Source organism: Enhydra lutris, unplaced genomic scaffold (genome assembly GCF_002288905.1).
Source record: "Enhydra lutris kenyoni isolate GAN:26980312 unplaced genomic scaffold, ASM228890v2 scaffoldscaffold22, whole genome shotgun sequence".
NCBI classification, from domain to species: Eukaryota; Metazoa; Chordata; class Mammalia; order Carnivora; family Mustelidae; genus Enhydra; species Enhydra lutris.
The window spans coordinates 5,232,100-5,239,919 of NW_019154106.1; positions in this window are offsets into that span (position 1 = coordinate 5,232,100).

Sequence of the window (7,820 nt, forward strand, 5' to 3'; positions counted from 1 at the left end):
CCCCATGTGGAGCATAGAGATTACCCGCAAATAAAATCTTTAAAGAAAAATGTGGGAATTCCCAGAGGGAAGTAATTTATTTATTAAACCTGCATTAGATGCACTTCTCTGCAGGAGAGCGCATACAGGACAAAAACCCGTCTTGCCGTGGAGGGACCAGCCCATGCTGAGCCTCTGCAGGAGGTCGTCTGGGCTGTGCACACACAGGAGACAGTCTTCGTGTGGTCTCGCTGGGGGACCCTGCCAAGAGTATAGCGTCCAGCCAGTTGGCAAGACTTGATCCCAGGTTGCGCGCTGAGACGGACAGAGGGCACTCGGGGTACGGGCCTGCCTCTGTCTGGTTCCACCACTTTCGGGGTGACTGCAAATGGGACGCGTGGCTTTTGCTTTGAGCCTCGCCTGGACATTGCAGGAGGGGTGCCAGCAGGCCTTCCCTCGGGGTGGGGGGCTGAGAGGGTTCGTTCCCCCGGTGTTCCTAAAGATCTAGTACACCTCCCCATACTTCAGGGTCAGGACCAGAAACGAAACAAATCCGCGTGGACAAAGCCTAGGGAATCCCACTAGGCATCTGGGAGGAAGGTCTCCCCGGAGGAACACTCCAGAGAAAGGCCCGGAGGCCACCAGCGGCTGGAAGATGCTAGGAGGACACTAGTCGGGGCAGAAGTCAGCCCCGAGGGGAGCCGAGAGAAACCAGGGCTCTCTCTTCAGGCTGCAGGGTGGAGGCGGCAGGAGGGAGAGGGATGGAAGTTTTTAAGCCCACAGCAGGGATGCAAAAGGGGAAGCTCCAGCTTGTTCACCAAAACCTGGCATGCTGGGGTTCCAGGGCCCCCTTGGAGCGCAAGTGAGGTAAGTTTAGGACAAATCAAAGGCAGCGTGCTTGCCCCAGCAGGGGAGGACACCGATGGAACTCATTACTCCAAAATGCGGTCTCGGCTGGAAATAGAAATAGCTTCACAAAAGGTTCAGATAAATCCACGGTTGACAGTTCCATTCATGGGCTGGAAGGGGAAGGAGGCTGCCTGGGGCCTGCTGGCCTATGGGGAAGGCCGACCGGAGGCCACCCCTCGGGGCCCCCGTCAGAGGCCGGTGTCAGGCGTCCCGGGCCCAGGAGGCAGTGCCAGCGGTCCAGGCCGAAGGCAGGCCTGAGCCCCGGGGCCCTTTCCTCCGCCCTGCAGTAGTCACCCACCACTGTCTGGGGAGACACGGGGAGGCCACCAGCTCTGTGGAAAGCGTCCTGGCCGGGCTGTCCCTTAAGGGACCAGCAGAGGGAGACAGACACCGCGCACAGTCCCAGCTTCCAGCCCAGACACCCGGTCACGGGGGCCGGGTGACAGCTCGGTGCCCAACACTGTGCTATGCACCCCGGGAGAAAGGGGGCCCGGAAGCAGACGTCCCTGGCTGGGATGGGGTCGCTGCAGTGGACGGGGGCGGCGGGCAGAGCGACTTCGGGCCGCCGGAGTAGGGCAGGGATGGAGGGCAGGGCGGCTCCGGAACCATCCGCAGCCCCGAGCCCCTGGTAGGCAGGGCGCGGGCCTTTATCGGTCCACACCGTTCCTCAGGGGACATAAAGGAGGTGCTTCTGAAAACGGGTGTGTGGTGCCCCCTTGAACTGAGTGCCAGCATCTCCCCAACCCCAGGCGCGGGTCCCAGGCCAGGTGTGGCCTTCCCCTCCTCGGCCCCTTGCCAAGCTCTCCTGGCCCTCTCCTTCCTCCCCACGAATGCCCCTGGTACACCTGCTGGAATTCTTGAGCCCTGTGTCACTTAATGCACTTTGCAGCAGCCAGCAGCGGAAACTCGGGGGGCTCTGGGGAGCAGCACGATGGGCCCTCTGAGAGGTGCCTGTGGGGGCCAGGGAAGGGGGAGCTCCTCATAGCCCCAAACCACTGCTGTCGTGCAGAAGGACCCACGGCTGGGAAGCCCAGATGTGCCCCGCACAACTAGGACCCGGTGACCACTCTCTCGTCCCCTCAGAGCTTCCTGTGCCCTGAGTGTCTGCCCTGCCCCCTCCAGCCCTCTGTCAGTTCACAGAACCCGGATGGGGAGGCTGTCTGGGATGCAAAGGCAAAAAGCTCAGGAATGGGTTATCGTGAGAGGAGAGTTGAACAAGGAACGGCCCAACTCTAGAACTCTCCATCCAGCCTATGTCCGTGCCCTGTGGGGACGGGTCAGCGTGGGGTTGTGGGGCCTGGATTCGGGAGGAAAGCAAAACCTAAAGAACAGGATGCAGACTCGGAAGGGGAAGGTGGCGTCACCGGTCACCGGCAGAGCCAGGAGGATAGGGCGTGAGGAGGGGCAGATAGTAATACGCAACGCGATCTAGCCCTGAATGCCAGCGAATTTACTTGTAATAACTCAATTGTCCTTATTCTGAGGGAGGTATCGTTATCATCTTTCCTGTTCCATACAGGAGACAAGTGAGGTTACGTAGAAGGGCCAAGCGACTTGCCCAAGGTCACACAGCTAGTAAAGGCGGAGGGCACCCTCGCTCAGGGTCACTGTCCCCACAGTGCTGGGATGGCAGCCACTTGGGGTGGGACTGTGTGTGGTCCCAGGGAGGTGCTGCCATCCTCTGAGCCCCCGGGGCCCCCTGAGGAACCCAGACACTCTGGAGAAAGCCTGAGAAGTCTGAAGGAGGGAGGCGGTGGGGAGGGAGGGGACAGCGCGGGAGGAGCCGGCAGTGACTCAGCAGGGCCGGATAAGGATCTTCCAGCCCAGGGAGAGGTAACCCCACTCCTCTGCCAGGGGAGACAGAGTCACAGAGCCTGAGGCATGGGTTGGCCAGGGCAATGGAACATCCTGGGAGAATTGAGGGGAAACTCCTGGCAGGCAAGGGAGGAGTTGAGCATCTGGGGGTACCCCTTTGCCCCTGCCTTCCTCATGCTCTCATCACCCAGACATCCTTGCAGATGGAGAGATGGAGCCTAGGCAGGTCAGGGGAGAGGCAGGCAGCAGGACCAGGTTCCTCTCAGCCCCGAGGGAAAGCAGGGGGCAGGTGGGCGCGGTGTTCCCCGGGGAAGCTGAACCAGTCCAGGTGTGGGTGGGGGACCCAGGGCAGGATAGGGCTGGGGCTGTGGTAGGAGGAGGTCCTCGGCGCCCAGGGTTTCCGCTGACATCACTACCAGCTCAGGGAGAGGCAGGGCCCTCTGGGTTCCTGCCCACTAGAGGGAAAGGGAAAGTGGACAGCCCTGCCGCCTCCCTTCCCCCTCTAGCCCTTGGCGGCCCCCAAGGCCTGCTCTCCGTGGAGCGTGCACACGGGGATGGAGAGGCGGCCGCCTCAGGGATGCGATCCCGGGGAGCCCCTCTGGCCTCTGGCAGCCCAGGCAGGGCCTCTGAGCCTACCTAGCCCTCATGCTGCAGGAGGACGGGTTGGGGGGCTTGGAAGCCTGGGAGAGCCCTCCGCCCGGCTGTGGGCGGTGGGTACCTATCACCCAGTCCAGCCCTCAGTCCACAGTTCAGACCCACTTGGCTGCTCGTGGAGTCTGTAATTCTAGATGAGGGGAATGGAGAGCTTCCGGGGGGCTGACTCTCACCAAACCCGGAGGGCCCCAGGCAGGTGCCTGGCCCAGCAGCACACTGTCTGTTGGTATCAGCAGTGGCTGGCATGTAGGGCGTGAGAGCCCAGGTCTCCGGGTCTCTTTCTGTCCCAAGGATCCTCTCAGTGGCAAGTCCTGCGGTCTCCCCCCCGCCCCAGGCACTGGGAACCCAGCCTCTTCCCCTGTGCGGGGAGGGTAGGGAGGGAATGTTAGCATCTGAGCAGTGTCGTTAAAAGGGCAGACAGTGCTGGGTTCCAGTCCTTGTGTGACCTTAGGCAAGTGACTTCAGTGTTCTCACATATAAAATGGGTAAATTCCAGTTCCCATCCTAGAGGCTTACTGTAAGAATGACATGATATTGTCCCCCCAAAACCTGAGCCCAGGACCCAACAGGTGGTGAGAGCTCAGTATGTTTAAACTACTTTCAGTATTTAAGTTTTAGAGCTTTAAAAGGAGTAAAAGTGTCACCAAGAGATGCCAGGCATTGCTGACCCTGGCAGGCCCCTGCCCCTCCCGCCTGCACACAGGTCAGCCTCCATGCCTCATCCCCATGGCCCCACGGGAGCTGCTTGGTGAACCCACACATTAATCAGTGAGAGTGTCCTTCCTTACCTCCGTGGGCTTCTCCACCACCACACTCCTGCTCCAGGACTGGACTGGAGGCCTCCCTCATTCAGAAATCTGTGACAACCTCTGGGCCAAACCCCTTCGATGCCAGTCCTGCAGCTGTGTGGGACATGGTGTTTTGGGGGTATTTGGAGTGCTTTCCTAGGAATGCCGGTTATGGGCATAGCGAGGGAAGGAAAAGGGAAGGGATGGGGTCTAGCCTGTCCCTGAGCCAACACTGACTCACCCCCACCCCCTGTGAGGGCAGCGAGGGCATCACCCACCGCCAGCCCCGCCCACCTCCCAGCCACATCCCTTGGGGCCTGGCCTGTCACCCCCTGAGGACGATAAGGCCTGCAGTCTGAAAGGCCACACAGGGCAGCAAAGCAGTGTCCTTCTCATGAGCTTACTGATCTCCCACCATCCCGTAGGGGAGGAGGGCATAGAGGGTCATAAGCCATTCCACAGAGAGGTGATGGGCTTATCCCAAGGCCACGTGGGCCAACTGGGAGTCCCTCAGCCTAACTCCCAGACTGGCCCTCTGCCAAGTGCAGGGAACCGCCCGGGCCAGCGTGGGGGGCCTTGTCCTGCGATCGCCACTGCCCCTCCTGCCATCCAGCTCCATTCCCACCCTGAAGCTGCGCCTTCTGCCGGAACTCTCCTGCCCTCTCCATCTTCTGATCTTAAATGAGGGCCCCTTGTCACAAGACCATGAAATTCCCACTAGAGGGAATTTCTCTAGAAAGGCGAGGCGGGTGGGTTTTCCTTGTCCCCTCTGTCCTCCTGCCGCTAGTCCCCAGCAGGGATTCGGAAAGTGCCTGCACCTTGTACCAAGACAGATGGCTCTGGGGCTCAGGGGGCGGGAGTCTCCCATAACCTCCGCCTGCCCTCAGCAGCAGTCCCAGAACGCCAGCCACAGGGGAGCGGGAACCTGCCTGAGACCCTGGGCTGGAAGCCAGAGGGCAGCCACCTGTGCCCCTACCCCCCAGAAACGCGGGGAGGGCTAGTCCTGCTCTGCCTCTCCTTTCTCTCGGCCCCCCGCCCCCAGCCCACCCTATTTGGGATTTGGCAGCAGAAAGACACAGTCTTTATCCCAGCCCCCAGCCCAACCCACTGGCAGCTCCTGGCCTGCAGCCTTTGCCCAGACATGGCAGAGGGGCACTGGCTGCTCGGAGATGGAGCTGATTTTCTCTTTGGCAGTGGGGAAGATGGGGGGGGGGTTGGCCACCCCCCGGGGGGGGGGAGGGGGGCGGGGTGAGGCCAGGAAAGAGGGCGGGGGGAGAGGGGGCCTCCCCTAGGGGGGGGGGGGGGGGGGGGGGGGGGGGGGGGGGGGGGGGGGGGGGGGGGGGGGAGCAGGGCGGCCTGCATGTGTGAAGCCAGTTGTCCCTGCACTCACTTGGCCTGGGTCCCCATTTCGGAGCCCCGACCTCAGTTCCTGCAAACCAATAGTTTCTGGACTCCTGAGGTGAACATTTTCGGGGGGAGAGGGGCCGCGCAGCATGGTGAGCTCCTCTCCCCTTCCACTGCAGAGTCTGTCCCTCTTCCTCCTTGGGCTCCTGCCTCCTCCCCTCCTTCCCACTCCCACCCATTTATTTGCCTCCTTGCCTCTCCTCTTTCCTGCCCTTCCCTTCTCTTTTTCCCCTCCTCTTCTCTCAGCCCCCACCTCCCTCCTTCAGCTCCCCTTTCCCTCTTTTGCCTTTCCCTCCCGGCCCCCTCGGCCCCCTCCTCCTCTCCCGCATGGGGGCTGCTTTCTCCCTGACTCAGCAAGGTGCTTTACAAGGTGCTGAGGGGGCTCAGCCAAATCCAAACCACATTGTGCACACACTCTCCACAAGGAGCAGGCTGCAAACCGGGGGAGAAGGATGGACTGCACCCCCCACCCCTGGCCTTCCGGGCTCCCTCCCTCTGAAAGAGAAGGCTGCTCGAGGACCTTACAGGCTGGCCTCAGTGCCAGTCTCCCACTGGGCATCTGCCTTCTTGACCTTGGCATGGGCATCAAAAGATTGCAGGGCTCACACACCAAGAATGTCATTGAAACCCCAGAGTTCTGGCTGGGGTGGAGGGATGAGGGGGAAGAGGCCCCCCCCAGCACTTTTCAGAAGGAACCCCCCCCCCAGCAGGTTTCCTCAGAGCTGCTACTGATGCCCCAGAAAGCCCCTGTCCCCAACCCCAGGCCAATTCCCCTTCCCCAGCAATTTTTCTCCTTGTTTAGAAAGAAAAAAAAAGAAAGAAAGAAAAAAAACCAACAACAAAGTCTGTCCCACTCCAGTGAGGTAATTGAAAACAAACTTCTTCCCCACCCCCCCCCCCCCCCCACCTCAGTCCCGCACAGTGCAGAAAAGGGAAGAGCTGCCCTGGGAACCCAGCACTGGTTCTAACCACCGGCCGGCTCGGACCTGCAGCCTGGGGGGGCTGTGGCAGGGTTGGCGGGGCGCCCTCCTTTCTCTGGGGGCGCTGGGACAGGAGCATGGAGGGAAGAATCTGGTGCTGTTCCAGAGAGAGGAATCACCTTCCAGGGCTGGCCCACCACTGCCTCACCCACTTTGAAAAAAAACAAGCAACAGAAGCAACTTATTACCAAATGATTTAATTGGTGGTCTGGATCTAGAGCACTCAGGCCTTGGAGACCAAAGGACTGTCCCCCAAGAAGTCACCAGAGGAGATGTCTGCAAGTCGCAGACGTGAGCCGTTTCCTCTGCACTCCCCCTGGTGGCTCTCTGGAGGGGGAGAAAGAGAGCAGGAAGGAGACCCTTTAGGGAGGGTTTGGGCTTAGGGGTCCCCCAGGTATCCCGCCTAGCAAGTCCCCAACCAGGCCTGTAGCAAGGAAGGAGGGGAGCACTCTGCAGCCAAACCAACCCTACCCCGCCACCGAAAAACCCCAAGAACCCCAAACCCCAAAGGCGAGAGAAGACCAGAAGTCTTTAGGGGGAAGCATTTCACAAATGGGGACTCTTGGTCAGTCCATCGCCTTGAATGGGAGCATTCCCGCTGAGTCACCCGTGCAGCCTCTGCTGTTGAAACTGGTCTGGTGCCTCGTGCTGATTAATGAACTACATTTCCCCCACCCATGGGCACTCTCCCGGCCACTGGGAAGAATGAAGAACCCTGTGAACCTGAGGGAAAAGCCCTCAGCCAAGTGCCCTCTACTTTCCTTAGAGCTGGGCAGTGGGCCCGCGGTGCCCTCCGCCTCCCCCACCCCAGGGGGCCTCGTGAGCCGGTTAGTCACCTGCCCCAGCCCCAGCGCCTCACTCAGCCCCGGCTTTTGGAAATGGGACAGGCGGCGGGACAATAGGCAAGGGGGGCGGTCAGCCCAGACAAAGGGCAGCAGGAAAAACACCATCACTTGCTACGAAGCCAGCTCGCTGGCATTTGGGAGAATGTGTCATTCCATTTACTCAGGGGGAGGGGGAAGGGAGGGAAGGTTAGAGATGAGGAGTCGGAGGTAGCGTGAGCGCAGGAACCCCGCACCCCAGTTCGACGCCGTCGGAGAAGAAAAGGAGCCGGCGACTCACTCCCCCAGCTCGGGGAGTCTGCAGACGGACTGATGCCCTCCCCGCCCCCTCCCCCAGGAGGCCCAGGGTGGTACCGCCGCAGCCTCGCCTCACCTCACCCCTCCTCGGTGTTGTGGGAGGGAGAGGAGCCCCAGAAGCCCTCCCTTCCCTCCTCCCCCCTCCTCCCCCC